Raw genomic sequence first — 16,355 nt, forward strand, 5'->3', positions numbered from 1 at the left:
CCTTGTCCTGGTTGATTGCAGTGGTGTAGGCAGCTGCTTTCTGAAGAATGATGAGGTTATTTTTACAAGCAACAATGACAGACAGGTCGATCTCGACTCGGAGCATCAGCGCTCCTGCATTCCAGAGGGTTGTAGCACAAGTGCGGCTTAACTCGGTATAGAGAAAGACAATACCCACACCAGAGCCTGTGTGGAGAAACAATGAGCTGAAGAACGTCAACGGTGAGCATGCACGGACATCGTTCTCAGCTGCCAATTTCTATCTATCACTGTTACAGCCACCAGTGTTATTTCAGAAGGCCTGCACTGTTTCTAATGCAAATATCTACAAGTTATTCAATCAAAAAGCCTTTTCTACACATGTAAACAAAAAGTTTTGTTTTCAGAAATAACAAAATTATGGGAGTTTTTCTTTAAAGGGGATCTGTTATGCCTTATTTTACAAGATGTAAAACAAGTCTTTGATGTGCCTAGAGTGTGTATGTGAAGTTTCAGTTCAGAATACCACACAAATAATGTTTTATAACTCTTTGAAACTGCTCCTTTAAGGCTTTGATCCTAATTGTGCTGTTTTGATGACTTAAAATTCAAGTGAGGTTGTACTCTTTTAAAAAGTAGGGAAAGATACAAATGCCTGTGCATCAGCATAGTGGCAGATTCAAAAATAGGACTATTGTTATCTCTGAAAAACATCAAAAAAGGTGACTTAGACAAAGGTAGGAGACTACAGTGTTCATTTGCACATGCTAAAATGTTCATTTATTCATTTTCTACTGCTTATCAGGGGCCGGGTTGCGGGAGCAGCAGTCTCAGGAGAAAACCCCAGACTCTTTCTCCAGCTTTTTCAGGGTATCCCAGGCTAGCCGAGAGAACTAGTCCCTCCAGAGTGTCCTGGGCCTTAATGAGGCCTCCTCCCGGTGGGACATGTCTGGAACACCTCCCTAGGTAGGTGTCCAGGAGATTTAGCCCTGCCGGTCTTACACCACGCAACTGGCTCCAAGCTGGGATCGAATAGGTGACCTTCCGCATAAAAGTCGGTTGCTCAAACAAAAAGGCTAAAGTACTTACCTGCACAGCACTACATTAGCTAGCCTCTGCAACACTCACCTCCCTAAACCTCACTCCTATCCGGGCATGGCACCAATGTAGCCCCACCACTACACTACATTCCTACACTACCCAACCTGATTTGAGCTGAGATCAAACCGGTGATTCTTTGTATTGGAGTTGGTTGCTCTATCAAGGAGGCTAATGACCATGGAGCACCTTTTAGAGGTCAGAGTGAGGTTTACCTGCACAGGACTTCACTAGCTGGCGTCTGTTACACTCACCCCCCTAAACCTCACTCCCATCTGGGTCATGGCACCAATGTAACCCCACCAGTCCTACACAGCCAAACCCTCTCCGGGCTGGGATCAAACTGGCGACCTTCCGCATGGGTGTCAGTTGCTCTAACAATTAGGCTGGCCTCTGCTTCAGAGGCAATCAAAACAGACGCCCGAGCCACCTCAGCTGGCTTCTCTCGATGTTGAGGAACAGCGGCTCTACTCTGAACTCCTCTTTGGTGACCGAGCTCCTCACCTTGTCTATAAGGGTTGGCCCTGCCACCCCGCGAAGAAAACTTATTTCTGTTTAAAACTGTATCGGAGATCTTGTCCTTTCAGTCATGACCCACAGTTCATAACTATAGGTGAAAGTAGGAGCATAGATTGACTGGTAAATCGAGAGCTTTGTCTTTCGGCTTAGCTCCTTCTTTACCACAGCAGACCGGTATATCGACCGCATGACTACTGCTGCTACACCGATCCGCCTGTCAATCTTTTCAGCATGTACGATACAAAAACTCTACTAGCGGACAGCTGCTTCTCACTTAGGGTTGTCTATGCTAATGAGGACAAGATGGTCACTACTGGGCAGGGCTTTCCCCCTCTGATGACATGTACGAAGAGAGAATGTCAATCAAAGTGTTTCTGCAGACTGTTTTGATCAATTGAAGGCTGTCTATAGCCCTTTTCACACAGTGATACCGGTAAATATCTGTAAAATTTCCGGAACGACTTTACCGGTAAGTTAAAAAAAGCGCTGTTCACACAGGCGAGGACGTTACAGAATTTTTCCAGAAAAGACCATTCACACATCCATTCCAAAATACCGGTAAATTCTGACATCATTAACCAGAAATGTGCTTTAAACGGCTGCGCTTGTATTTGTAAACATTTGACTACAACACAAACTCTGTAGATGATCAGTATTGTGAACAACTTCGATGAAAACATATAGAGAAACACTTTCGCATGTCGAGATGTACATAATATGTGTGTGCGCTGGCGCTCACAGGCTTCACAGGCACACGCAAAGCTTAAAGGTAAACAAACAACGGCTTATCATAAGCATCTTATTGATGATTATTTACACAGTTGGCATTAAGAAGAACATATAAACGTTATCTGACTAACATCTAGCAGCTAAACGCGTCTGGGAAAATATTCAAAGGCTTTTATTCTCATAAACCGCACGGATGTAAATGCATCTGACTGTTCGGATTTGCTAAAGCAGACGTCTCACGTCAGCACGTTCTAGACGTGCACGCGCTCTTTCCGGCAATCTTCCTTCTGCGTTCACACAGCGCAGCATTCCGTCTAATTACCGGTAATGTTACAACTTCTCTTTCGGGAAAATAGCCAGAATTAATTTACCGGTATTTTCAAAAAGGACCTGTTCACACATACACACCTTTCTGGAAAATTGTCAGTAATTTTCCAGAAAGGTCTGTATGTGTGAAAGGGGCTAATTGATTACACACTGTGACCACACAACTGTGTTTAAACCCCATATAAAGCCTCATTCACACTACGAGCGACTCGCAGAGGCAAAGCGACAATCGACCGTTTATTTTAACGGAGAGCGAGCAACTTCCAGAGACCTCCGTCTACGCAAGCAACAGCGACCGTTGGCGACCAGGTGGACGTGTCGAGTGACGCAACAAATTTGAGAATCCTTCAACTTTTTGCAAATTAAGATTTACGACTTTCTTGAGCGACAGCCAATAGGAGCACCAGTAGGGCTCACATGATCCTCGCTCAGTTCGCTCAGAGTCCGGTGTATTCATGCTGTATATACCGACACAGACCTGCGTTTGTAGCAGATTGCCACCCAGAGCGACAGGCAGCTACAAAGTCGCTGCTAGTGTAAATAAGGCATAAAAGTGATTTTTGCATAATAGGTGCTCTTTAAAACCAGCTAAATAGTCTGCCAATGGGGTAAGTAAAATAATATTGGTTTGAATTAAGTTTATTTTACTCACCCCAACGGCACACAGTAATTTAGCTTGTCTTAAGAAAAAACTCACTTAGATTTGACTTAAAGGTGCAGTAGGTGATTGTCTTCAGAAACATTTGTTGTTGTGCTGGTTGAAAATCTCTTCACAGTCCAATAGTAATGATTACAGTAAATGATCTAAATGTGTTTGTGTATTTTTATATTCTGGGTAAAGCATAAAACTAAAAAATGTTTACCCAATTAAATGGAGTCGGACTGTCATCGGACTGTCATCTGGCAGGTCAGACTGTCTGTCAGCAAATGTACATTCCGACTTCTGCGCATCTGTTCACGCAGATCCGCCATTAGCGCGTGGCCGTCTGCATCACAAACGCATGCGTGCGAGCGAGCTGCTGGCCCCTCGCAGATGTAGAGTCGGAGCCGGAGGCGCCGAATGACAGCCGAGCTCGGGCCGATTACTGTAAAGCCAGGCGCTGGTATAATTCGCCCTTAAAGCGCCGCGCGGTCACGAGACGGACCGGGAGAAATAAAATGCTGAATTGAAACTTTTAAAAACATAAATCAATATTGGAGTTACTTTAGCACGCTGGAGGAAGGACGACACCATGGCTGAAGTATTACTGTTAGACAGGTAATGTTCTGTTTTGAAACTATTTTATGTTAGATTGTGTTGTTATGACTTATATGCACAGACTGGTTGTTCAGCCACTGAAATCTCCAGATTGATGTGATTATTTTCAGTTTCATAAGGTTCTTTGACAGCATCTATAGTGTAGATTTATATTTAGTTTAACAACAAAACAACAGTAAAAAGCGCTATTCCGCCTAACCTGCTTTATTGAGCTGAAGTTGCTTTTATATTCACATTGGGTCATTTTTGAACAATGACAGCCGTCCTATACTGTTTACCATGCTACTCTGAATATTCGCTCTGAAATAACATGTAAGTGTGGCTAAGTATAATAAATGTAATTCCTGCACGGCGCTGGCACTAACTAACTGGCGAATGACCTGAACTAGTGGGTTGTCTGTCGACTGTTGTGACGCGGTGCACGCGCTCGCGATTTCAGGGGGTGTGGCTTTGAATCACAGTCCCTCCCCGCTGTCCAAAGACAATATGCTAAGTGGTTAGCTCTTTAGCAGATCACCTACTGCACCTTTAATATTTCTAAAAACAAAACAATATTTATTACTTGTCTAGAAAATGCTTCTTGATTCAAGAATTTTTTTGATATTTGGACTAGAAAAAAATCAAAGTAAGTAATCTGAAAGCATTTTCTTTGCCATGTGTGATATGGGTGTGTCCAAAGGTTTCATCTCTAATGGAAAACTCAGTTAGATTGTGCAGGTCAGCAGGACTGAGAGACACACCGCTCATCTTTCAATATATGGTTGTTGACAGATGACAGCATCGGTATAAAAGTCATCTTCTTGTACTTCAGACTTCAAAGGCCAAGAGTCCCCCTGTCAAACTTGAAATAGCAGCTCATTTCAGCACCTTCACCGCCACTGAGCAGAACACAGAGCAGTTGCATTAGAGAGCAGAAACAGGTGATCAGGTACAGCTGGAAGATAAAATGTGTCCCAATCTAAGACAAATGTCAAAACTGCTGACTTTTACTGTCAAAAAAATCAGAATTTCATGACCTATAATGGCAACACAAGCTCATTCTGAAAATGTAGCCCTATATACATTTCTGGAGATTGCGAATTATGTAGCCAGAGGAACCTAAGGCTGCATTTCGTCTTTAAAACGATTTCTGACCCTGCTGACCTCTTACCCCTTCATGGATGACTTTCCTGCTGTTACCAGTTTGTTACCAGCTACTAGTTGCCAGCTACTCAAGGTTCGAGTCCGGCAAAAAAAGTTACAGAAAGCTGGTAGGAGGAAAACGAAACCCAAAAATTAAAATAAATATGTAAATAACAGGGTGAGAATGTGGTAAAAATCAGGCGGCCACAAGGGCTTTTCTTTTTCTGGATTGCTATTAAAAAACGTGTCGATTGGGTTTAGGGATGTAGGTGGGCGCTGGACAAGCGGTGCGTTTTAAAACACTATTGGTTCGGATTAGGGAATGAGGAGAGTGGATTGGTCATTCGGTCATTCGACAGCGACCTCTTGTGGATATACGCAAGAAAAGCAGGCACGAGTGGCACTCGTGAGAGAGATTTGAGATCTGAAAAAGTTTGGACATACTACTCGGCTTGCATACTACTTTTAGCATACTATATAGTATGGAAGTATGCGATTTCAGACGCAGCCTATATGAGAATGGATCATTTGAATCGGTGAGTTGTTCACCAAATACTCAATCTGAACAGAGCTATTGAATCAGTGAGTTGTTTACAGAAGACTCGAAATAAACAGATCATTTAAATCAGTGAGTTATTTACCAGAGACTCAATCTGAATAGATCATTTGAATCAAGTTGTTTGTATGTGTGCTAAATGTATCAGTGGCATGCGTAAGATCTATTTTCAAGCTTATTACTTAAGATATAAGGGGAAAAATCGGAGGACATTAGTATATTGAAGAAATTTCATTACATAATCTACTATTGCTGTTTTAAAAGCTGTTTTTTTTGTTTTTTCACAAATTAATAATAGCTAGCAATGACAGCTACACAAGAGTGTGACTGTGTGATATTGCCCTCAAGGCCCTTTCGCATGGAGCGCAACATGATAAACGGAGGTGAAGCAGACTACAGACTAACAAGCTTTGACTTAGTGAAACAAAAGATTGATGTTCTACAAGAGTTAGCGCTGACCACAACAATGCACAATTCTGGCAGCCTGGTCACTACAGCATTCCTTTCTTTTCTCATCTCTTAACATCTCATTCACTGCACAGCATACAGCACTAAATTACGAGATGTCCTCGCTGCAGTTTTTAGCATGATTATGTACTGGACCAGATCCAATACATAGTGGACTTTGTAACGCCCATTGGCATACCATTGGTACCCTTTTGACAGTGGAAACGCAAGCCTAGGGTTCATGTAGGTGTAGATGCTGATAACTTTTTAGGTTTAGGGTTGGGGTAGGTGTAGATGTTAATAACTGTGAGGCAGGGCCGGAGTGGGACTCCTTTTCAGCCCTGGAGTTTCAAGCCTCAGACCGGCCCACCTCAGTTCACGACTGACTATATTAAAATAACGTCATTTCCAAATCAGTTTGTAATGACACTACCACGTCTTTTTCAAGAAAACAGCTGCTTTAGAACTTCAAATGTTCAACAACCCTTACAGTATTAAATGTCTGAGGTTCAAACTCGGGTTGGCGGCATCATAACGCAACGTGCTGACCACTGGAACACAACGGCGCTGTAACAGTGGTATAGATGGCTTAATCTTTTTCTCCCCTTTTTAGATTTCTGATCAAGTTATGTCAGATTTATTAATGTAGTGAATCATCTGATTTTCATTGAGCAGGCGTAATGTTCATTAATATTAATTATTCGAATTCTTATGTTCACTAAAGTGCCGCTGCTTGCGGTCGAATGATAGTTATGTCATCAATAACCTGCAGCCGGCAATTTGCTCATGGAGCTGCGAGAAAATAAATGAATAGAGCGGAGCTGCAGCAAAATAATGAATAAAAAGAGTGAGGCTATGTTTAAATAAATAAATAAATGAAAAAACAGCGTCTGCTGAGAGTGCCGCTAGGGATACCGGCCCTCGCAGCCAAAAAAACGGACCAGCCCACCGGGAATTCTCCCGGTCCTCCCGATTTGCCAATCCGGGACTGCTGTGAGGGTTTGGGGTAGGTGTAGACATTAATAACTGAGAGGGTTGGGATAGATGTAATGTTAATAACTGAAGGTTGGGTTTAGGGTTGGGGTAGGTGTAGATGTTACTAACTGTGAGGTTTGGGTTTAGGTTTGGGGTAGGTGTAGACTTTAATAACTGAACGTTGAGTTTTAGGTTGGGGTAGGTGTAGATGTTAACTGTGAGGGTTGTGTTTAGGGTTGGGGTAGGTGTAGACGTTAATAACTGAAGGTTGGGTTTAGGGTTGGGGTATGTTTAAATGTTAACCGTGAGGGTTGTGTTTAGGGTTGGGGTAGGTGTAGATTTTAATAACTGAATGTTTGGTTTAGGGTTGGGGTATGTGTAGATCAGTGGTTCTCAAAGTGGGGGTCGGGACCCCTTGAGGGGTCGCCTGGTGATTTCCAAAAATCTACTTATTATTATTAGGCCATAAGAATTACCATTTTTTATCCATAACCAACTGAAGAGAAAAAAACAGTCGTTTATAGTTACTATAGTAGCTTATTTACTTGTTCTATTGGATTGCGACCCCTGGGGTAAATACATTATATTAAAGACAGCAATAGCGTCAGATGCAGCAGATTGATTTTATAACACCAGGTTAAACTTTCTGGCCCATTTACAGCACTGAAATACATTAAAAAAATTAATAGACTTTGGTGTATTGGTGTGTGTGTGTGTGCGCCATTGCATGCAAGTTTTCTGTATTTATAACCACCTCAGGGGATATTGGGGGTCGCGAGTCACTGGTATTGTTATTTTAGGGGTCGCGTGCTGAAAAGTTTGGGAACCCATGGTGTAGATGATAATAACTGAGAGGGTTGGGTTAGATGTGGATGTTAATAAATGTTGAGGGTTAGTGTAGGTGTAGACTTTAATAACTGTTATTGTTATAACTGACAAATTATTATAATCAATTGCACACATATTCCACACACTTCCCATTACATTACAAATGGGGGAGACGACATGTGACAATGTACTATTTTCTACTTAAAGTCTTTGTGAACCAGAAGTTGCTGATACATTATTTTAGTATGTTGATGTATTTACAATTAAAATCGAATATTGAGTAAAAGGTGGGCCGATCTTTTGCACATCATCCCCTAAATCATAAACTAATGGTAAGTAATGGTTTTATTATGCTGTTGCTACGAAGACTCTCAGGTTGAAGTCAACAGAAGGACCACAACTCCAAACGTAGAATCATCAGACTTTAACTGAAGATTACCAAAACAAACACATGTTTTCAGTGGATTAACTTGCACAGATGAATTATTCACCTTAAGAATAACAACATGAGCTAGCAAAATAACCATTGTAAATTATGATTTCAAGCGTACATTTAAATATGTACAGATATTTACAAGCCCATTTGAGTTCACACCTTTCCAGCAACATTTGTCTTCACATTTGTCTTCACAGTCTCGCTCCTTTCAGCCTACCCTTAGTTGTCACCTTTTCTGTCTGCATGATTGATTCAGTGTCTTACTTACGAGGCATCTTCACCACCAGCTTCAGTAGTCAGGGATCAGGTGTCCAGTTATTATAGGTGTCAAATGGTGACGCAGACTGCTTTAGGCGTCACGGGGGAAACACACATCTGAGACCATCCTCTCTTCTTCTTGTGTCCAAATCTTGCAGTTTTCCAAAATAGCTCAAGGGGGTTATTTATATCCCAGGCTTCGATGTGTGAACTGGTTGACACCTGCAACTCCATGAAAAATGGTTCCGAGGCATGAGGTAATGGTCAGGGTCTGTGCATGATGGTGCTGCTCCGTATCCAGTCCTCCACATGCTGAAGACTCCTTCTTGGAATCTGACCAATGATTTAAAGCAGACAGATGGTGTGTGCATACATTATCTGTACTTATATCAACAGTTTCATTTAACACTATAACACTAAATCAATCTAAGTTCTCTCTTTTCAGAACCATACATGGAGTCTGCAAGTGGGTAGCCAAAAAATGGGTCAAACAGACCCAATGGAAAGTTGCAAGCAGCATTTTTTCCCAGTAGGCAATTATGGAGGAAATTAAACCAAAAATAATTTGACTGAAAGAACTATTTAGAAGAATAATGATCAACTTTTTATCAAACTAATATACACTACTATGGAATTCTAGAAATTCAGAGCAATGGGGGATATGCACAGGAACCTTTGATTCTGAATAACACTCGCAGTCGCGCAGGTAGTGCTGTCACCTCACAGCAAGAAGGTCGATGGGTCGCTGGTTCGAACCTCGGCTCAGTTGGTGTTTCTGTGTGGAGTTTGCATTTTCTCCCTGCGTTTCCTCCGGGTGCTCCGGTTTCCCCCACAGTCCAAAGACATGCGGTACAGGTGAATTGGGTAGACTAAATTGTCCATAGTGTATGAGTGTGTGTGAATGTGTGTGTGGATGTTTCCCAGAGATGGGTTGCGGCTGGAAGGGCATCCGCTGTGTAAAAACTTGCTAGATAAGTTGGCGGTTCATTCCGCTGTGGCCCTGGCTGTGGCCCTGGCTGCGACCCTGGATTAATAAAGGGACTAAGCAGACAAGAAAATGAATGAATGAATGACTCTCAGTCGCTTCCAATGAATTGTCATGCCATTATAAATCCACCATGTTTAAGATCTGGTTTGTTTAAAACCAGTGATCTTTACTGATTGAGACACAATATAATGTGGATCTAAAACCAAACAAGAAGCATTCATTCATTCATTTCTTTTCGGCTCAATCCCTTTATTAATCAGGGGTCACAGGAAGAACATGCAAACTCCAAAATTCTATTGTTCCATGCCATGTCTTGCTGTGCATTATAATAAGTAATCTATTCCTAATTAAACTTTGTGTTGTTGTTTTTGTTGTTTAAAGTAAAGTTAGGTGAACCAAAATAAGGTTACACTTTGTTTTGATAGTTAGTTTTTATTTCATTAATTTTTTTTTTACTTATCCGGGGCCGGGTCAAGTGGTCAGCAGTCTTAAGAGAGAACCTGAGGCCTTTCCATTACAGCCAAAAGACATAGGGCCCTATCATACACCCGGCGCAGTGTGGCGCAAGGCGCGGCGCAGTAGTCTTTTGGTAGTTTCAGCTTGGCGCAAGAGTCGTTTTGAGGCGTTGCTCTACGCTGTTTAAATAGCAAATGCATTAGCGCTCATATGTGCGCCCAGAGGCGTTCTGGTCTAAAAAGGAAGGCGTTCTGAGGCGGACCGCTGGCGCGTTGCTATTTTAGGAAACTATAATAGATTTTTCATTAGACCAAAACAAACCCGGTCTACACTCCAGCTCAGAGTTGCGCCTCGCTTACACACTGCTTAATACACACAAGAGAGCAATAGGCAAATATCTTTACATATGAAAACATTTAAATATTAAGGATATATATAGGATATATTAAGAATAGATATAGGATATAAATATAAAGGATTAAAATATTACAAAACATATTATTTTCTAGCCTACATAAATATGAAAAATCACTGCTTTTATATCTTCTTCATCTCGGGAGGCTTTTTCAGTTCATTCATAACATTTTGATTTGTATAATGTTATTATTATTAGCAGTATTATTTATTATATCCATATTTATATTTTTTTTATTAAAAACAAGCTTAGATTTGCCCACCTGTCAGGTTTTAGACCATATGGGGCACAGCATGTGTTTAAGGATACAACTCAGGTTTTAGAGCACATTTTGTTATTGTTGTTCATTTATTCGTTTGCTGGAAATTAGAACTGAATTTAGAAATAGTTTTGAAACGAATATTTGCGCTTAACAAACAAAATTAATTATTTATAGACTAATTGATGTCTGTGCGTAAAGGTTTCCCTATCCAAGAGCGAATGTATAAGTAGATCCATTATCTCTCATCCTCACGCAGTAGATGCTCTGTTTAACAGTTTTCTGTTAAAAAAAACGTTAACTGTTTGCTTGTGAAATGCTTATTTTTTCCACTTAGACTTACTTTGCGTCCTGTAAATGGCGAATGCGCTCTTGGCGCGACACAGCTGACTCTTAAAGGGAATGGGAGATGAGACTCTGATTGGTTTATTCTCAAAACACACCTATAACTCATTAAGAAAATAAACACAACCCTTTTAGACCATGCGTCACGGCGCAAAGCAGATTTCCCGTCCTTAAATTAGAAAAAACGCGCCCCGAGACGCCCTAAAATCAGAAATCAGAATCAGTTGGCCAATCAGAAAGGAGAAAACAGTGCACGTGCTGATGTCATAAAGTGAAAACTCTGGGTGTAGTGTCCACACAATCTTCACCCTGGCCACGATTTCAGTCATCTGACACCACTTTCATGTGGACACACAGCAAAACTACGCCAAAAAATGTACGTTAAAAAAAAAATCCATGTTCATGTGAACAGAGCCTTGGATTACAGGTGACATCATGTAATTTAAATAAAAACAGTTCTGGTCATCTGACCGGTCATTTACGTGAAAATACCGTGTGATTATTTATCCTATTAAGATTGTTCAGCTTCTGATTTCATTCCCAGATGCAGACCTCAGCTCTGTAGTTCCCCTTCATTTACAGCGCCTGTCACTTAATATTGTGTGAAACCAAAGATCTGATCCTATATATCTCCTTACGCTTTCCCTTATATGATGATCAACTGCCTAAATCGCCACTGCATTGAGCGTCTGTGACTGATATTGTTCGGCTTTTGAACACTTTTCCTCATGCACTCGGAGATCTATAAATATTTCCTTGGCCTTTATGCGCCTGGTGCATTGGCAGCGTCACATCTGCATTATCATTTAATATCGGTGTGACGTTTGGAACAGGATCGGTCAACGGACAGGTGGTCAAGAGCTCAGTGAATAATCCTATACATCGCAGTCGCCAATAAACAGCCTTAGAGAGTTTGTGTTGCTTTCATAGAAGAGTGTGATGGTGATCGGGAGGAAAAGGAAGAAAAGGAGGATCATTCGGGACTGTGGGTTTAAGGTTTCCCTCGGTTTGCGCTCGAGCACAGGTAAATGTTTTCGCTTTTTTGAGCTTGTGGCATTTAAGGGTAATTGTAGACTTTAAAGCAAGCACAGACACGTGTGCCAGAGCGGATGTAGCACTGCTTGGCGTGTGATAAGAAGAAACTACAAAGGTTTGGTTTAGTTTTGCAGTTTAATGACTGAAATACTGTAACTGGTGCAGGGGGTCAGAGTTTGGCTGGTTAACCTCTCTTAGTGTACTGTAAAAAGAGAATCAAAAACACACTTGTGATGCTATGTGTCTGATGAGTGTCAAATGCCATTGAAATAAATAGGAAGCTGCGCCCATGATTTAATGCTAAGACTTAAAGTGGGTATGAACTGGAAGTTGAAATAGACTCTTCTTCCCTTTTCAGATGTATATCTGAGTGAAACAGCCGGTGCGTCTCCATTAGAATGCTCAATATGGACTATTATATATCATGATATTGCTACACAGGCTGATTGTGGATACGTACCCCTGTTTACATTTCTGGAGAGTCTGAATTATGTAGCCAGAGGTACATCTGCCTGCGTTTCGTTTTTAAAATGAATGCTCGGGTACGCCGCCTCCGAATTCTCTTCAGTTAAGCACTACCAACTGAATTACCTCCGTGTGGACATGTATGGATTTGAATTGGTTTTGAGAGCGACCGCAACTTGACATAAGAGCGCGGTCCCCCCGCCCACCAATATTGATTGACAGGCGCGCATTACCATACCCTCAGTTTGTTGTTTCATGTCCGCCATTTTCAGCGAGTGAGTCAAAGTGATGTCACCAAAGGAACACCCTTGCTCTATTTTTGGACGTAAGGCTCATTGGGCTCAACACAAGAGCCTTTATCGTCTTCCTGCGAATGAGCAGCAGAGATTTTACATTTAGCGGCCATTTCCGCTGAACACGTCGTGAATGCAACGTATTGAGATTCAGGCCATTAAAACAGCTGATCTATCGAGTCTTTTAGCACTCTCCCTGAAAACACTTGACTGATCTTGGCTGGTGGATCAACATTCACCACATGATCGCTCTCCTCTGCGCCATTGCTTGTAACTTTAGGTGGGTTTTCAAACCTGTGTACTTTTAATTGCGTCTACCTTAAACTTCAGCCATAAAAAGTGTGAGCGTGTTGCCTCACGTGGGCATCACTCCATTAAAAATAACAAGCTTGCCTTAGTTATAGAAACACGGTGTTGAGAATCAAACACGGTGTTTACGATTAATTAACCCTGATGAATTAAATCGCTGTTAATAGTGAAACCGGTTAATCATTGCATCCCTATACGGATGACGCATGCAATGTTACATAGCGGCTGCAAAACTATTCAAAGACACAAATGATTTAGTAACTAGCACTCTGACACATTCTGGCACTTCAGGAATATTGATTCCTCAACAGTCGTCTCTGCTTGCTCTGTGTCCGAGTCGTACATGTATGGCTGAATGCTGATCCTCTCACTCATGTTGCTTCTCTCTGTCTGCCTGTCTGTTGCCATACACAAAGTGGGGGAGCTCTTGGCTCCGCCTCCTTGCTAAGTTGGATGGGAAATCAAAACTAAATTTCATGTGAAGCAACACAGCCCCAATATGACACTTTTTAACACATTATTAAAAACAAATCTGAATTGTGTTTTGAACTGAACCTAAACTGGCAGAAGAACCATAATATTAATATTAGAATCTATAAATCTTAAAAAAGGGGTAAACTAGGTGCCCTTTAACGTATACATTCTTTGTGAATTTATGTTTCAAGTTTTTTTACTGCAAATGGCACATCCATAACTGCTTTTTACTGATATAGAAATTGCATTATTATTGTACATGCCTAGCACAGGCATTCTGAGACACGGTGGTTCTTGAAATCTAGTGCAGTCTAATGTCAATATTATTATTCTTGAACATGAGGTTTGTTAGTCCAACTGTCAGAGTTCATGCTCGGCATCATGCAACTGTTTGTCCTCGGAGACACTGAGAGCCGGTCGGGGTGGAAGGGTCAAGTACATAGTAATCATAAATCAAAAACACTGATGTTTCCAAGGAAAGAAAGCTCAAGTTTCAGAGTGGGCTGCTTTGCTTGTCAATCAACGGTCTCCAAGTGCACACAAGCCAGGAAATGGAGCTTAGTGGCCAATACTGGGCAGGTGATTCAATTACAACAACACAATGATGAAAACAGTTGAATTCTCATGCAACATTTAGAAAATTTAATTATTTTTATTGTGCGTTTATGAATAGAAAAAATTACTTTCGCACGATGGCTCAGTGGTTAGCACTGTCACCTCACAACAATAAGGTCACTGGTTCAAGCTCCGGCTGTGCCAGTTGGTATTTCAGTATGGACTTTGCATGCTCTCCCCGTATTCGTGTGGGTTTTCTTCTGGGGGCTCCGTTTTCCCCCACAGTCTAAAGAAATGTGGTATGAAGAAAAAAAAGCAGTGTGAAATCATGGTAAAAGCATTTGGCCACAATTGCTTTTCTCGTCTAGTCTGCTTTAGAAAATACTGAAAACATCAGTTGGGTTTAAGCCTTTTCACATTTCTGGGTTTCTTAGCAAAAGAAGTCACCATAGTTGGGTACTTTGAGCTCAGTGAATGGTAGACTACCACAAACATTTTTTACAATCCTATTTGCGAAAATAATAAAAGAAAAACTCAGAAAAAGGAAAAATTAATATGTTGTCCTTGAATATGTTTACCAACTCCTATTCTATAAAATCATAAAAGCCATATCTAGGAAATAATGAGAGTTGACTAATTAAAAACTGCAACCCCAGCTGCAACCCATCACTGGGAAGCATTCATACATACTCATTCACACACATCACCTAGTGTGAGTGTGTGTGAATGAGTATGTATGAATGTTTCCCAGAGATGCCCCCCCTAGCTGGGTATAGCCTACCCAATTCACCAATACCACATGTGTTTGGACTTGTGGAAGAAACCGGAGCACCCGGAGGAAACACACGCGAACATAGGGAGAACATGCAACTCCACACAGAAATGCCAACTGACTCAGCCGGGGCTTGAACCAGCGACCTTCTTGCTGTGAGGTGATTGTGCTACCCACTACGCCACCATGCCGCCTACATAAATACATATAAATGTAACTCTGACTGGTTTCTTTTTTTATCTGTTTTACTTGTATCTGCGATACTTGCTTCATTTATTGGCTGATATTGTTCCTAATGTATGTAATCTGATCTTTCCACCAAGTTACCTTTACATGGACACACACACACACACACACACAGACACACACCGCTGTGTCTGTACAGTACCTGACTATATTGTTTTTGTTTTGTTTTTTGTTGTTTTGTTATGGTTTTTTGTTGATGTTTTTTTTTGTATTTGTATGATCCCAATTTATGTACCTTTTTGCATATTCTAATAATAAAAAAAATACATATAAATGTTCAAAACAAAATAAATATCTAAACATTAAAAACTTTTAAGGATTTAAAATGCTGCTGGAGTGTCATAACAGTCTTGTGAAGAGTCCATTATACTCAACAACTCCCTCACAGACGCAAACGAGAAGAACGTTATAATACACATGCACAGTGGGTTTACAAGAAATGGCACGTATGAAAAAAACATGCCCCAGTTACATATTTGTACAGTCACTCTCTAGTAAATTTGTGGAAACTAAAACTGAAAGAAGATGTAACTCTGGGTATATATTTCTCGGTTCTCAAAAACACATATCTCAGACAAGCCTGGGTCATCTTGACCAGTGTTAAAGGGCCATGAAACCCCCTCGTTTCAGCAGGGTGTTTTCACACCTCTACTTTGGAAAAAGTCAGAAAAGTGGGCGTGTCCAGCTCTGTTTAAGGGGGAGTGTCGGAGGAAGAAAAGTGGGATGGTGTGGGAGTGTCTATTTGGGCACGCGCGAGTTTCAGAGTCAAAATTTACACACACAGTAGAAAGTGATGGTGTTTAACCTACATGGACATCTGTAGTTGAATTATTTGCCAAATTATTAAATGGTGGACTTTAACTGCAGTTTGGCTCTTTCATTTAGGGAGTTCATTCATGCCCCTCGCGACACACGAGATATTTGATTCGAGGAACTGCTCTAAGCGTGTATTTTTCATGCAATGTTTGATACCGCACGGCGAATGAGAGAAAAAAAAACCTCCGCATTTCCCAGAAACTTAGATGCACACGGCAGGTAGCGTCAGAAAGCCGCATGTGTTATTCCGGTCACAAAATGCGGTGAAAATCCTACACGAGATTAAAGTTTGGTTGTGGCGCTAACATGTTTACACTCGGTGCAATAGTTTGTTGGATACGAACAAACTGAATAAACAAAGAGCACTGGTCACTCACTTACCAAATCTGTAGAGA

This window comes from Danio rerio, chromosome 13, assembly GCF_052040795.2.
Source record: "Danio rerio strain M-AB ecotype USA chromosome 13, GRCz13ab, whole genome shotgun sequence".
Lineage (NCBI taxonomy): Eukaryota > Metazoa > Chordata > Actinopteri > Cypriniformes > Danionidae > Danio > Danio rerio.